The 15,170-nt window shown below is 40.7% G+C and overlaps 1 long non-coding RNA gene across 2 annotated transcripts; it reads right to left on the bottom strand.

The window, feature by feature from the left end:
* Positions 1–345: 345 nt before the first annotated feature.
* LOC141422341 (uncharacterized) lies at positions 346–5,535 on the bottom strand. Of its 2 annotated transcripts, none has more exons than XR_012446889.1 (3): positions 4,848–5,535; positions 3,229–3,329; positions 346–479 (listed from the first exon to the last, which is right to left on the bottom strand). It is a non-coding gene; the product is annotated as an uncharacterized lncRNA (long non-coding RNA). The 2 variants fall into 2 exon arrangements; XR_012446888.1 differs by lacking the exon at positions 4,848–5,535 and adding an exon at positions 3,754–3,806.
* Between the last annotated feature and the right edge of the window lie 9,635 nt (positions 5,536–15,170).

Here is a 15,170-nt window from a genome sequence, read left to right as displayed (position 1 = left end):
TGGTTTAGAAACTTCTCCTGTGTGCCCCTTTAATTTTTCTTTTACCTGTGAGCTGTGCAATATTTTTTGGTCAAACTTAAAATCTAACTGGGATGAATCTGAATAACAGACTGGGGTTGATAACCCCTGCTATTTCATTAGTTACATTGAATCATACTGTAAGGAAGCAGAGTTGAGAAGGCGTGGAAACAGAAGGGTAAAATAGTTAAAGAGATCTCAGTATTCCAGAAAGATACCTTCAGACCCATGAAGTGAAAGAAGGGAAACCACGATTACATTACATTCTAACTAGTAGTCACTTTTTATCACTCTAACACAATGCTCAACAAAACAACTTATGGAAGGAAGAATTTATTTTGGCTCATGGTTTCAGAGGTTTTATTCCATGTTTGGCTGGATCCATTGCTTTGGGGCTGAGGTGAGGTAGAACGTCATGGTGAGGAGGCCATGATGGAACAAAGCTGCTCACTTCATGGCTGCTGGAAAACAGAGAGAAAGAGAGGGCTTGGGGACAAGATAAACTCTTCCAGGGCAGGCTAGCATGATCCCAGTGATCTACTTCCCCAAACTAGGCCTCACCTGGTAGTGTCTACCACCTTGCAATAATGCCATCAAGTTATGAATCCATCAATGGATGAATCCATTGATTAGATCAGAGGCCTCATGATCCAATCACTTCTCTAAAACGCTACCTCTGAACATTGCATTGGGGACCAAGCCTTTAGTATATGAGTTTTGGGGAATATTTCATATTCAAACCACAGCACTAAGAAAGTGGATATGCTGTTAACAAGAATGAGGTACTGACTTGAGACCATCTGTTAGATCTATTATTCAATGACTAAAGCAAGGGTAAACTTTTGTATATGTACTTCCATTTAGTATACATTTGGTTATATTTACTGAAGGGATGTTATGTATATGTTTATATGTTTGTTATGCTTAGAATATCTGTGATGAACACCCCATTGACTGGTCACATTGGTATATCACTGGTGGGGGTGGCTGTAGAAGGGCACTTATCTTGTATTTTATATTTTTTGTAATGTTTTAAATGTTTACTATAGACATATATAATTTTTCAAGTAGAATAATAGATGGATAAATAGGCACATTTTATGAGAACGGGAAAACCTGAAAAATCAAGACACTTCCAGCATTTGGTTTTGTAATTCACTATAAAAGACAATGTCTATAGGAAATATAGAGAAATCTATAACTTCAAATCTTAAAGAGATTGGTATGTGATAAAGTGGTTGCCAGGCACTTTGTTTCTTTGGTTGGGTTCTTGACCTTATTAATAAGAACCTCAACCTAGTATGTGTGCTGTCTTTCACCTATCCCCAATATACAGTATCTTATGACAAAAACAGAAAGCCGGGCATCAGTGGCTCACACCTGTAATCTTAGCTACTTGGGAGGCTGAAATCAGGAGGATCATGGTTGGAAGTCAGCCCAGGCAAATAGTTCTTGACACCCTATCTCCAAAATAACCAGAGCAAAATGGACTGGAGGTGTTGTTCAAGTGGTAGAGTGCCTGCTCTGCATGTGCAAAGCTCTGAATTCAAACCTCAGTCTCTCTCTCTCTCTCACACACATCCACACACACACACACACACACACACACACACACACACACACAAATCAGTTGCTATGCAGATGAGTCAGAATTCTAAATTTAAGGTCTCATAGTATGAGAAGTATTTCTTTATAACTTAGAGGTATGGATCCGAATGTGCTAGTTTTCCAGACAAAGAGCCAAGTTAATACTTAAAAGCCTGTATAGTATCCAAACAGCTTTGTAAGTTAACGATACAGTTCTTTTAAAAAACAGCTGTAATGAAATGTTCAATTTGTTTAAAACTGGTTTCTCAATTGTCATCAATGGCACATGGCAAGTGACAGCATTATGAAAAGTTCACCTTCACAAACATGTGAAAAGTTACCTCTGACTCTTTTCCCTACTTCATCTCAGCAGATTGTTTTCAATTTTATGTTGCTTTCATTTACTAAGTTGATGAATACCCAAGCACTGATCCTAGTTTAGGTTTTAAACTTTGCTCTAAATGCTTGAATAATGACCCAGATTCTATCCCTTTTAAAAAGTCACCACCTTTTAGCCTGAAGTGAGTCAGTCACTTCTCAAACAGATGTAAGTTTCTATGTTGGCAGGGGCTGCAAACCCTCCAGGCATGGTGGTACATGCCTGTAATTTTACCACCAGGGAGGACGAGGCAGAAGGATTGTGAGTTAGAGGCCAGCCTGGGCTTCATAGAAAGACTCTGCCTCAAAAAACCAAAAAGATGTCTGGGCCTGGATGCTCACCCCTGTTAATCCCAGAAACTCAGGAGTCATAGATCAGGAGGATTAAGGTTCAAGGCCAGTCCAACGGAAAAAGTTATTGACACTCCCATCTCAACAAATTAACTGGGTATTGTGGTGAGCTTGTACAGATCACCGAAATACAGACACATGGGAGGTATATGTAGGGAGACTGAGGTCTGAGGCTGGCCCAGGCAAAAAGGCAAGACCCTATCTGAAAAAATAAGTAAATCACAAAGGGCTGGGGGCATAACTCAAGTGGTAGTGCACTTGCTAGTCAAGTACCAGGCCCTAAATTCAAACCCCAGTACAGCCAATAAATAAGTAAAATAAAATAAAGCCTCCTTGAGAATTTTCAAACCTGGATGGTTATGTTGATATGGTTTTATATAGTTTCCTCTACTTCCAAGAGAAAGAAGACCAGTCAATAAATATTCCATACTCAGGATTTTAGGGAACAGTGAAAAAGGAGGTCCGCTGGCTGGTGGAGTGACTCAAGTGGTAGAGTGACTACCTAACAAGTTCAGGCTGGTCAGGGATCTTTTCCTTGAGTATTGGCTAGCAATGCTTTGTTAAAAAAAAAAAAAAAAAAGTGGGTATCTTCATCTTTACTGCACCCCTTTCATGGTTGTCCAGCCTCAGCTTTGTTTAAAGAAAAAAGGCCTAGGAGTCTGGCTCAGTGGTAGAGCCCTTGCTTAGCAAGGAGAGGCCTTGGGTTTAAGCCCCAATACTGCCAAAATTTTTTTTTTTTTAAGTAATGAAAAGGACCTTAACACCTTTCAAGACCTTTCATTCCCTTGTTTTTTTATTTGTTTGTTTTTGTTTTTTCAGAAACTCTTATCATTAGAAGGCTTTGGTTTATGTTCCTTCTGAATTTGCACATTGGTCCTTCCCCCAACCCTATACCTCAGAGAAAGACAGAGTGAATGCATCTCTCACAGGTTGGTGGGCTTTCAGCTCTGTGAGGACAGCCAGGATACACCTTTCTACTCCATCTTCTCTGGCTCCTGAAAGAAGAGGGAAGGCATAGTGGGCGCATGCATAGTTGCAAAAAGCGACGGGAGTGAATAGACACTTAGGCATGGGGATTTATGGTGTGAATCCAGTTGTATTTAAGATACTTTATATAGAGAAATCCAACAACCAAAAAGTAATCTCTAGAAGATATAGCGAGAGCTAGAATGCAATAGTGACCTGTTGGGAAACTTCCATTGAGGAAGGTGCACGTCTTATTTGTTGTTGTTTTTCAGTAGCTACTCTTTTTTTTTTTTTTAAAAGCCTCACCCTACCCCCCCCCCCCGACCCCGCAGCTCTTCCCGCCCCCTTCCCCCGGCAGGAGAAGAGCTGGGGTGAGAGAGAAGGTGTTTAGGAGTCATGGCCAAGGAGTTGCTGTAGTTTGCTGAAACTTCCAAAAGCATCTGACCCAGTGACCTAGTTCATGCAGAGCTGGGAGTGCTGTAGGTTACAGCAAAATGCAATTGGCTGAGTCCTGTAAATGCAAAACACCTTATGTCTACGTGCTCTTTATTCGAGGACTGTTTGAACTTTAACCAAATACTCAGATTAACAGCTGAACTTGCCCTATTACAGGAAGCATGGCTGTTTCTGGGACTGAAACTGGCACCAGTCTTGGGACTTGGCCCTGGACTTGCTCCTGTAGGAAGGGGGTGGGAGAGTCAGGCTCAGCTGACAGTAGAAGTCAAGCCAAGAGGACAGAGGACAGTGTCCTCGGGTAAGGCAATCAGTGCTGGGGAGAGCTCTTGCTGGATGGTGACTTCCACTCACCAAAAATCCTAGGTTTTAGGCTTTGAGTCCCCAAGGAAAAGACAGACAAATGCAAGCAAAGCTCTTGTACCAGTTCCTACATACAGTTTGAGTAATTGACCTGGGACAGTACTGTGTGGCTCTTGTTGTCTTGATATAAATAACATCCCCCGTCATTTTAAATAAAATCCTGCTCAGGCCAATAATTCTTATATCATTATTGGCATGGCAGACTTAGAAAGATACCAGATAGACAACTTTTATAACAGAGACCAAGGCAAAGACCAGCTTTATAAACCGGGGCAAGAGGAGATCAAGGCGTGAAGTACGAGCCAAGACCACTGGGTGGACAGCAAGGCTGTCCTTGCTGTTCCTAGAAATTTCAGCGACAATGCTGGTGGCATCTCATGAGCAGCATAGTAGTAACAGAGTCTGTTTCTTTACGCCCAATGGCCCCTGCAGCCCTCCAAAATACCAAAGGATATAGTCTTTTTTTTTTTCTTCAGTTTTTAAAGTTTAGTTTATTTTATTTATTTTGGCAGTACTGAAATTTGAGCTCAGAGGTTTGCACTCACTTCAGTTCATTTATGTATTTATTTATTTTATTTTTTTGGAGGTACTAGGGTTTGAACTCAGGGCCTCATGCTTGCTAGGCAGGTTCTCTACCACTTGAATCACTCTGCCAGCCCCAAGTTTTTTTAATTTTAAGACAAAGTCTTGCCTTGCCGCCCAGGCTGCTCTCAAACTGGCAATCCTCTTACCTCAGTTACCTCAGCCTCCTCAGTGGTGGAGTTACAGGTGTGTGCCACCTCACTGGGCTGATACAGTCTTCTTATATCAGAATCTCTATTCTCAAAGTCATAGCTGAGATGACTGCCACTTACCATGTAAAATAGTGTTATCTAACCAGAAAATGGTGGCTCACATTTGTAATCCAAGTTACTTGGGAGGCTGAGATCAAGAGGATGGAAATTTGAAGCCAACGCAGGTAAATAGTTTGAGAGACCCCCATGTCAAAAATAACCAGAGCAAAATGGACTGGAGGTGTGGCTCTAATGGTGAATCACCTGCTTTGCAAGCATAAAACTTGCTTTGCAAGTTCAAAACTCCAGTTCCACCAAAAAAAAATTTGTGTGGGGTTATTCTTTACAACTATATGGACAAGACACTGCCACACAATGCAGAGGTTGCAAATTGCTTATAATCTAATTGGAAAGTTAAATAGTTACAAAAATTTTAACTAGTTCAAGACAGAAACAGAAGAGTTATCAAAAATTGGTGCCTGGTTAATAGCAAACTAGTTGTGTTGGCTATAAATTTTATGAGAGTTCAAAGTGGAAGAGTAACCACTTCAATTTGGGAAGATCAAAGAAAACTTAGGAAAGAAACTGGGACTTTAGGTCTTGAAGAACTTTTTTTTTTCCCTTTGGTGGCACTGGGATTTGAACTCAGGGTCTCACAATTGCTAGGCAGGTGCTCTTACAGCTTGAGCCACACCACCAGCCCTTGAAGGACTTCTTATTTATTGTACACTTACTTGTCTTATTTCTCAGAACAATCCTGTGATATTGGTATTGTTATCCATAGCCCACAAAGAAAGAAATTGAGACTCAGGATTTACGCAAACTGTCCCAGGTCACTGAGCCTGTTCAGATCCATATGTATCTTCTTTCAAAGTTTCTATTTTATCCAAGAGGGAAAAACCCCACAAAAGCAATTAGAAGTTACCAGACAGGTTGCACAGTTGACAAGTTTCTGGAGCTGTGACAATGGGAGTTGTGTTTGGAGTTACCGCAGCCCCATTTTACAAGAGTAGAGACTACAGGAAAGTAAGAAGTAGTATTCCACCTAAAAAGCCAGGTGAGGAGGAGTTTGTGAAAAGCCTGAAATAGAAATGCAGAGAGCATGGACAGCTATTAATGTATGGGCCTAGTGATTTGTGCCTGGACCCCAGAACAGAGAATGAGACTCTGTTTTGGTTTTTTGGTGGTACTGGGGTTTGAACTCAGCACCTTACACTTGCTATCACTTGAACCACTCCACCAGCCCTGTTTTGTGTTGGGTATTTTCAAGACAGGGTCTCTTGAACTACTTGCTTGGGTTGACCTCAAACCACAATCCTCCTGGCCTCTGCCTCCCAAGTAGCTAGGATAATTAGCTGTGAGTCACTGGCACCTGGCCAATTTCCTATTCTTTAAGCAAGTTTGAATTAGGTTTCTGTTACTTGCAGATTATAAAAAGTAGTGTTATTGTGAAGATAAAAATCAAATGAATAAAGACTTTTGTCCAGTGCATGGTACATGTAAATTATTACTTTTATTATCTTAAGCAGGTGACTAATTTGCAAATCACTTATTACAGTAATCACTACTGGAAGATCTATTGGAAATTTCCACCCATCTCAAAAAAAAAAAAAGGAAAGAAAGAACTTTCCTACTAGCAAGGCTTATGGTAAGCAGAATCTGTCTCTGAAAAACAAACAAACAAAAAGGAATAAGAGTATAGAATTTGACTGGGATTTTCCCCTAGCACCTGGAATTTAGATTCTGGTCCATAGGGACCAGAGATCAGCAGAAGAAACAAGGCAGAGCTGACATAGATGTTGATAGCCATAGTCTCCTTATTTCTAGTTTCCATCTAGGGGATTTCCTATGCTCCCAATAAACCAAACAGCCAGCTCTGCTTTAGAAACTTCCATAAATTCTTTCTTTGTTCTCATTAGTTACTCCAGAATATACTCTTATATAAACTCCACTTCTGTTTAAATGTTTACACTATTTAAACAGATGAATAATAGTAAAACTATTTTTTAGTTCTTATTCAGTTGTACTTTTTTAAAAGATAAAATGGCTTAAATGCATATTGAAAGCAAAGTAATAAAAAATATCTGAAAATTGTTTTAAAAATCACATTGTTTACCTGATGGTAAGAAATTTCTAAACACAACTGAGGTAGCCAGGAAGATAGTTTCTCTAGGCCACTAGACAGCTCTTCCTTGAATTGTTGTAGTTGGTAATTAACTACCATGCATGTTCTTGTTAATGTTTTCTATTTTTATCTAGTTGCTCTTCTAAATCTTGAAAACTATTCAGTCCTTGAATACTTCTGAAATCATTTCCTTGTTGTTAAGAAGCATGTAAAACAGATTAAATGAGCAATTATGATCCTAAAACAAAATGTTAAGGAAATATGCAGGGTTTGACTACAAAGGCTGTTCCTAGCAGCATCATTTGCAGTAGCAAAAAAAGAAAACAACCAAATATTCAATAGTGAGGGATTGGTTAAATCAATTAAGACACTTGCAAACAATGTCATTGCCATATATGGGAAAATTCTGTAAATTCTGATATGCTCAAATGAATAAAAATATAAACCAATAAAGATATTTTATATAATTATATTTGTTAGTGTGGGAAGATACTCCTATAAGTGGTAGAAGAATTCAGGCAAGATGCAAACATGTAGTGAAAGTGATAGTAAAGTTGATTGAAGGTGAGGGGAATGTACCGCAAAGTAAAGAGCAGTGGGTACAGACACTGATCTCTCTTTAAAAGGGCTCTTATAAATTAAAATGGCAAAGGGTGGGAGAAATCTGGGTGGTCTTTGCAGGATGGGCTGGGTGATTGACAGGTTTGATTGACAAGGTCTCCCACAACATGGGGCACTCTGTGCATGCACTTTCACTAACTCTCAGGTATTTTAATTACAGGAATGACGTGTTTTAGGCAGAGGGCTTTTACCTGAGAGGTAATGGAGAGCCAAATTCCTCCGAGATATCCTGTCTTTGGTGAAACTTACAACTGTAAAGGATTTAAAACAGGACTGTACAACTGCTAAGATTTTATAATTTAAAAGAAATTTACAACTGCAAAGGATTTGGAATGAAACACAGTGAGAAGAGGCTCCTGGTGCTAGAGTCACATGACAACTTTTCCCTGTCACTAGCCTGCCTCATAATGACTATCAAAATTGTAGGGCACCAAGCAAACAGCCCAGTGATGTGTGGAGGTGCTGTGAAGCAGTGGTGGTCTGTGGTGGGCATAGACTCTTGTCAACATATGTGGGCTACCTCCTGATAACCTCCGGAAATGCCATGGTTAATCTGGTCAGGATAGAAGCTCTGCATGAGTGGGGTTGAGGATCACTGAACTTTGAGCGTTTCAATAGGTTTTGTACACAGACAAAGCCTTAAAAAACGGCTCACCTTTACTTTTCCCATAATGAAGCTTCTTTTTTTTTTTTTTTTGACAGGATTAGTTTTTGAACTCAGGGCCTCACGCTTGCTAGGCAGGCACTCTTACTACTTGAGTCACTCCACCAGTTCCCATAACGAAGTTTGACCACGTGAACACAAACAATGTATTTATACACCTTAAGGAAGTGTTTTCAACCACTTTTAAATAATTTAGAAGATGTTGTTTCCTTATAAAATGATATTCAGTAGGCTTGGTGGCTCATACCTGTAATCTCAGCACTCAGAAGGCTGAAGCAGGAGGATCTTTTGATGCCATCCTGCTAGGATATGTAGCAAGACCCTGTCTCATAAAACAAAATATAATTAACAAACAAAAAGACCTGTGCTAGAATTTTAGGCCTATAAAGTTGAATGAGAGTAGGTACCTAACTGGGGAGACAGACAAGATGACTCATTTTTACTTAGTCTTAGGCATTCTGTATTTCTATTGCTTTTTTTTTTTTATTTCTACTTAACCCTTTGACATTAACAATTTCAAAATTAAATCGGGCACCAGTGGCTCATGCCTGTAATCCCAGCTACTTGGGAGGCTGAGATGGGGAGGATCAAGGTTCAAGGCCAACCCTGATAAACAGTTCCTGAGACCCCCCATCTCCAAAATAACCAGAGCAAAATGGCCTGGAGGTGTGGCTCAAGTGGTAGAGACCTGCTTTGCAAGCCCACAGCCCTGAATTCAAATCCTAGTCCCACAAGGACTTTCCTTGCAACATGAGGAAAGCAAAATAAATTCACTAGCTGACTGTTCTTCCCTGTTAATCCCATGAAAGCTTTACCTCTAAACCATATTCTAGAATTAATCATCACTCTTGAGCAATTCCTTAGGTTGACAACACAGTTTAGGACTCTTGAATATGACTGGAAAGCAGTCTGCAAACTTTTCCAGATTCATTACTGCTTTCTATTTCTTGCCTATAAAACCAGTCAATCCAGTTGAATTACTAATAGAGCAATGTATGACTCACTCCTCAAAATCTATTACTTCACTTACCATTGGTTGAACCAAATGGTTGAGAAACTGAACAGCTTTAGGGATGTGCCCCAACTCAATGAACCCATCCCGTCCCCAATTACTACCTCAGGATTTCAGGCCTAACATTTAGACCTTTTATTATTTATTTATTTATTTATTTATTTATTTATTTTTAGTACTGGGGTTTGAACTCAGGGCCTACACCTTGAGCCATTCCACCAGCCCTTTTTTGTGAAGTTTTTTGAGAATAGGGTCTGGTGAACTATTTGCCAGGCTGGCTTTGAAACTTGATTCTCCTGATCTTTGCCTCCTGAGTAGCTAGGATTAAGGGCATGAGCCCCCCACCCCAGACCATTCTTATTTCAAGAATGGGTATGACCCAATTCAAGCCAATAAGTTTGTTGGGAATTTTTAAGTGTACTTACTCTGAACATCTTAGGACTATTCAATTCCCATGTGATCCTCATGACCTTGAAAGTTTATCAGTTACTCTGCTCCATTTTCCCTGAATACGCTGAGGCATCTGTGCCATCTGCATAAGAGTTACACTTCTTCCTCTGCCCAATCCTGTTTTCTTCTCTCCCTCATGGTGGCTGATCCCAAGAGTACAACCTAAACACTCTCCTACATCTGAATTCCTATCTCAGCGTCTCTATCCTGGGAATACAACTTGGAATAATAAATGATAATGATAGTCATGTAACAAGACTTACAGAGGGCTTCTTATGAGTCAGCCACACTCTTCAAGGTGCTTTACATATGTCAGCTCAATTCTCCTAACACCCGTGTGGCAGGTGTCATTACCGATCGTGTTTTATGGAGGAGGAGAATGAGGCACAGAGATGTTAAATTAGACATCCTGGTTTGCACAGCTGGTAAGTGTCAAAGCTGGGATCCAAGCCTAGGTATTTTGTTTGCAGACCTCTGGTGCCTCTCAAACACTTGGATATTGCTTGCCATGTGTGCCCCACCTCTACCTTCAAAACCCTGCTGAAGAATGCAGTGTCAAGGAAAATACCAAGCTGCTACAGAGGCAGGTGCAACCCAGATATAGTCTGATAATGGGCTCTGCCTGCCCAAGGTCAAAAGAATTACTGACTCTAGGAGCACCCTGGCTCATTCCTGACTTCCCAAGCTGTCTGGGACTGGGCATCCATTGACCATGTTGAGGTCACTGGGGCAGGCTCCTCCACACACACCAAAGACTCAATCCTCCTTTAAGCAATGTGACAGGAGCAGTTTCTGCTGGGGACAGGAAAAAGACTCAAAGAATCTGAAAAAGCCCAAGCAGCCTGAATCCACAGCCGTGGTCTGCTGTTCAGAACACATACATTGCTTCTCAATAAAGAAGAACAAAAGGGTAAAATCTCCATCACTATAGCCAGACATTGTGGTTCATGCCTGCAATTCCAGCACTCAGGAAGCTGAGGCAGGAGGACCTCAAGTTTAAGGCCAGCCTGAACTTCATGGTGAGACCCTGTCTCAAAACGAGAACAAAATCTCCATCAACTGTTCTGCCCCAATCTGACAGAAGCAACCACACTCTTTGGGACAGTGAGGAATCTCCACAGATGTTGGGTCAAGAGTCCAATACAATCCCTGGCCATAGCGATTGTGACAAGGATTAGAGCCAGTGAAAATGAGTTGGGGAACAAGAGGTGAGTGTCCTTGAGGAGGTGGGCTTGAAGGAGGCAAGTGAGGGGAACAGCAGGGAAATGGCGCAGCCCAGACTCTCAGCCACCTGAGCCAGTGCGTCCTCACACTGTTGGAGATGTGAGTCCTACTGTTTTCACTTGCTTTAGAGAACAAGAGAGACTCCAGACTTCGCACAAACTGTCTCCTCCTCCAGACCTGACAAGAGTGGTGGGATTATACATTTGTAATCCCAGCTACTAGAGAGGTGGAGATAGGGAGGATCAAAGTTCAAGGGCAGCCTGGGCAAAATGTCAGTGAGACCCAAATCTGGAGCAATAAGCCAGGCATGGTGGCAGGTGTCTGTGATGCCACCTCCTTGGGAGGCATAAATAGGAGGATCAAGGGATAGGCTAGCTCTGTGCAAAAATTTGAGACCCTATCCAAAAAAATTCCTAAAGCAAAAAAGGAGTGAGGCTGTGTCCCAAGTAGCAGAGTTCCTGCTTAGCAATCTTGAGACCCTAAGTTCAAGCACCAGTACTTTCAAAAAAGAAAGAGGAAGAGGGAAAGAGGATGAGAGGGAGAAGAAGGAGAAGAAGAAAACAAATTACTGGGAAAATACTAAGGATATTTTTTAAAGTATTAATTTAGACTCTATTGGTTTCAAGAAACAAGGGACAAATTTGGTTAGCTATTTTGTTTGTTTGTTTGTTTCTTTGTTGTTTGCTTTTTTGGGACAGGTCTCACGACGTAGACCAATTTGGACTCAAATACTCAATCTTCCTGCCTTAACCTCGTGAATTCTGGGTACAGGCATCATCATGCCCCAGGTAACTTTACCTATGTTAAGCCAAAAAAAAAACTTTTTGGAAAATTGGGATATTTCACAGAATCCAAGGACAGTCACAGCTGGCCTCCGAACCAAAACCTGAAACATTATATGTAGGTCCTCTTTCTCCATCTTTCTCCAGGGCTAAATGACTTTCTCTATTCTTCAGTCCATACTAAACAACATGACTGCACATAATTTTTGAATTTGGGGTATTACAGCTAACCCAGAAAGAAATGGATTTATTTTCTCTCCCTCCTTCTTTTCGATCTTTTGAAACTTCTCTGCCTGAATTTCGAAATTTCTACAAAATAGACTTAGCCCAACTGGGATCAGATAGGCACCCTGAGCTAATAAATAAGCAATGGCTGGCTGGTGGCTGGGGGAATGAGGTCAAGTTCAAGGTTACTTCTAGGAAAGGGGTTACTTTTGCTGAACTGAAAGGTAAAAGTGGGCAAACAGAACAATAGACAGAACAGAAGCTCCCAGCAGTACTCTATGAACAGTGAAATGGGATACAGAAAATGAAAACGTGTGTCAGAGTTATGGGGTTATTTATGAAGTTATTCCTGTAAATTTTGTGTTTTAGAAAAAAACAATAGAGTGCAGCAGTTAAAAGCAGAAACTTTGGTGTGGCACAGACCCACACTGTATTATTTGGCTGGCCTATGTGGGTTACTTAGCTTCAGGTGAGAAGAGCAACACTTGGCCAATGGCTAAGGATGAATTCGGTTAACCTGTGGTACATTTTGTACCATAGTGGTACATAGAAAGTACCTTATAAGCAGTAGCTGATATTATTTGTAAATTTTCCTTCAGTAATTAAAATATTTTTTTAATTAAATGAACCTTTTTTTTTTTTCGGGTGGCAGTGCTGGGGATTGAACCCAGGGCCTTGCACATGCTACACAAGTGCACTATCACTCATTTTTAAAAATTGAAAAGGAAAAAAAAAAGTGCTTAGCATGAGTGAGGCCTTGGGGTTAATCCCTAGTAACAAAACAAAATGAAAAAATATCCAAAAACCATGTTTACAACAAATTAAAAAATGGAAATTTCCCAAGTCATTGGTACAATGAGAGTCTACTCAGGCCTTCTAGTGAGTTGTGAGATGGCTGAGGTCTGTGGCTCCTGCAGAACAGAATCCCTGGAGCTGGCGCTGCATGCAGATTGATTCACTGCGAAGGAAAGTTGTCTTTGGAGAGCTGACAGTAGCAGGGCCATTAGAGTTTCTCCTTGAGAGCCATCTGGCATTGATTTTCCACTGTACTTCCTGAGGGAGGGCACTGCGGAGCCCTGAAGTAAACAACCTTGGATCTTCTCTTGTCTCTGCAACTGCTGACTTAAAAGCACCTGATTTTTCTACACTCACTTTGATAACACAGAGAAGAGCCAGAGACAGGTCACTGCTAGGGTATATACAAAAGCCACTATTCCGGAGTTAGGCGCCCACTGGTTGAGTTTAAAATTTTTTTTAGTGCTGGGAATTTACTCAATGGTAGAGCACAGGCCTAGTAGGTGTTAGGTCCTGGGTTTGATTCCTGAAGTATCAAAACTAAAAATTAATAAATAAATTTTGTTTAATTTTTATTCCTGGAAGGTCTTTGTGTGTGTGTGTGTGTGTGTGTGTGTGTGTGTGTGTGTGTGTGTGTAATTGGAGTTTGAACTCAGGGCTTTCAAACTTGCAAAACATGTGCTCTACCACTTGAGCCACCCCTCCAGTCCATTTTGCTCTGGTTATTTTGGAAATGGGGTCTGGACAACTATCTCTTTGGGTTGGCTTCAAGCCTCCCAAGTAGTTAGGAGTACAGGTGGGACCACCAGCACCCAGCTCTGATTACTAGTATTAACTTCCACTTTGGAACAACCTTTTGGTTATCATTCTCGTTTGGTAATGGAGGCCCAATGATTCTCTGAATGAAACAAATCTAATAAAGTAGTATATCCTGAAATCTTTTGCTTGTTAGTTTATGTGTTACGATTAGCAATGTTATGATTTTTTTTCATATTTATTTATTCATTTTGACATGGGGCCCTATTGTGTGGCCCAGCTGGCCTAGAACTACTGTTTCAGCCTCAGGAGTGCTGGGACTACAGGCATGCACTACCACACTTTGCTATTTTTTAAATGGATTAAAATTAAAATTATTATTATTATTAGAAAGGAAGAACCCAGTGAAAGGGGCAAGGAATGACCTTACCTAGCTACTAAGCCATCTAAGCTGGCAAGACATGAACTGTGAGAAGGCTGTGTGTACCTAGCATAGCATCTAGAGTGTTGTCACACAATATTGTATTATCTCATCTCACCCTGAGTCCATGGGCCCTCTCCGAGTGAACCATGTCTCTCTACTTTTCCTGTTGCTTACATAAAGAACCAAAGCACCAAGTATAAACAGAGAAGGAGGAAGAAGAGGTGGAGGAGGAGGAAGAGGAGGCAGCAAACACAAACACTGCACAAAATGTATTTGCTTTAACACATTTTTGTTTTATTCTTTGCTGTGCTGGAAATTGAACCCAGGGCCTTGTACCTGATAGGCAAACCTTCTACCACTGAGCCACACCCCACATGCTAATGCTTTCTCATAGGCGACTGCCATTTACTCCAACATCTCTTTTCCATGGTATAAGTGATGTGATATCAAAATGATACCCACAGGACTGGCAAATGGTAGAGTGCCTGCCTAGCAAGTGTGAGGCTCTGAGTTCAAACCCAAGTGCTGTCAAAAAAAAAAAAAAGGTCACCCACAGCTCTCAACATTTTTTAAGAAATCCGTTTCTTAGTTTGAGGCACAGAAAAACACCTCTTACCACTAGTGTTCCCTGAAATCCCTGTATAAAAGCTGTATACTAGTTGCTGTTGCACCCCCCAAGATGGCTGATCATTTTTAGATCATTAATATCTGTTACCACAATTTTTGTGTATCTATTTCTCAGCTGCCCTATGTTTCAAATTCTGAGGACATAGACTAGAGATAAACAGTGTTACAGGTCTATTTAAATGCTTAAGTTTTCTTTTCCTTTTTTTTTTCAGTACTTGGAGATTGAGCCCGGGGTCTCATGCATGCTAAGCAACTGTCCCCAACCCTACACTTAAGTTTTCCATTTGTAAGACAGGAATAGTAAAGTTTATATCTGCTTTATTCTTTATGCTACATTTTTTTCTTTTCTTTTCTTTCTTTCTTTTTTTGGAGAGAAGAGTAACAAAATTTATTATGCAGCCCAGGATACAACTTTAGGAAGAGGCAAAGTAAATACTTCAGCCATCTTGGGGATACAGATGTAACTTTAGGTTTAAATAGAATTTAGGAGGGCTGGCAGAGTGGCTCAAGTGGTAAGAGTACCTGTCTAACAATTTTGAGGCCCTAAGTTCAAATCCCAATACCACCAAAAAAAAA

The sequence above is a fragment of the Castor canadensis genome, chromosome 4 (genome assembly GCF_047511655.1).
Source record: "Castor canadensis chromosome 4, mCasCan1.hap1v2, whole genome shotgun sequence".
In the NCBI taxonomy this organism is placed as follows: Eukaryota; Metazoa; Chordata; class Mammalia; order Rodentia; family Castoridae; genus Castor; species Castor canadensis.
The sequence above is the reverse complement of the archived record's forward strand: the minus strand, read 5'-3'. Positions and strand labels throughout refer to the sequence as shown.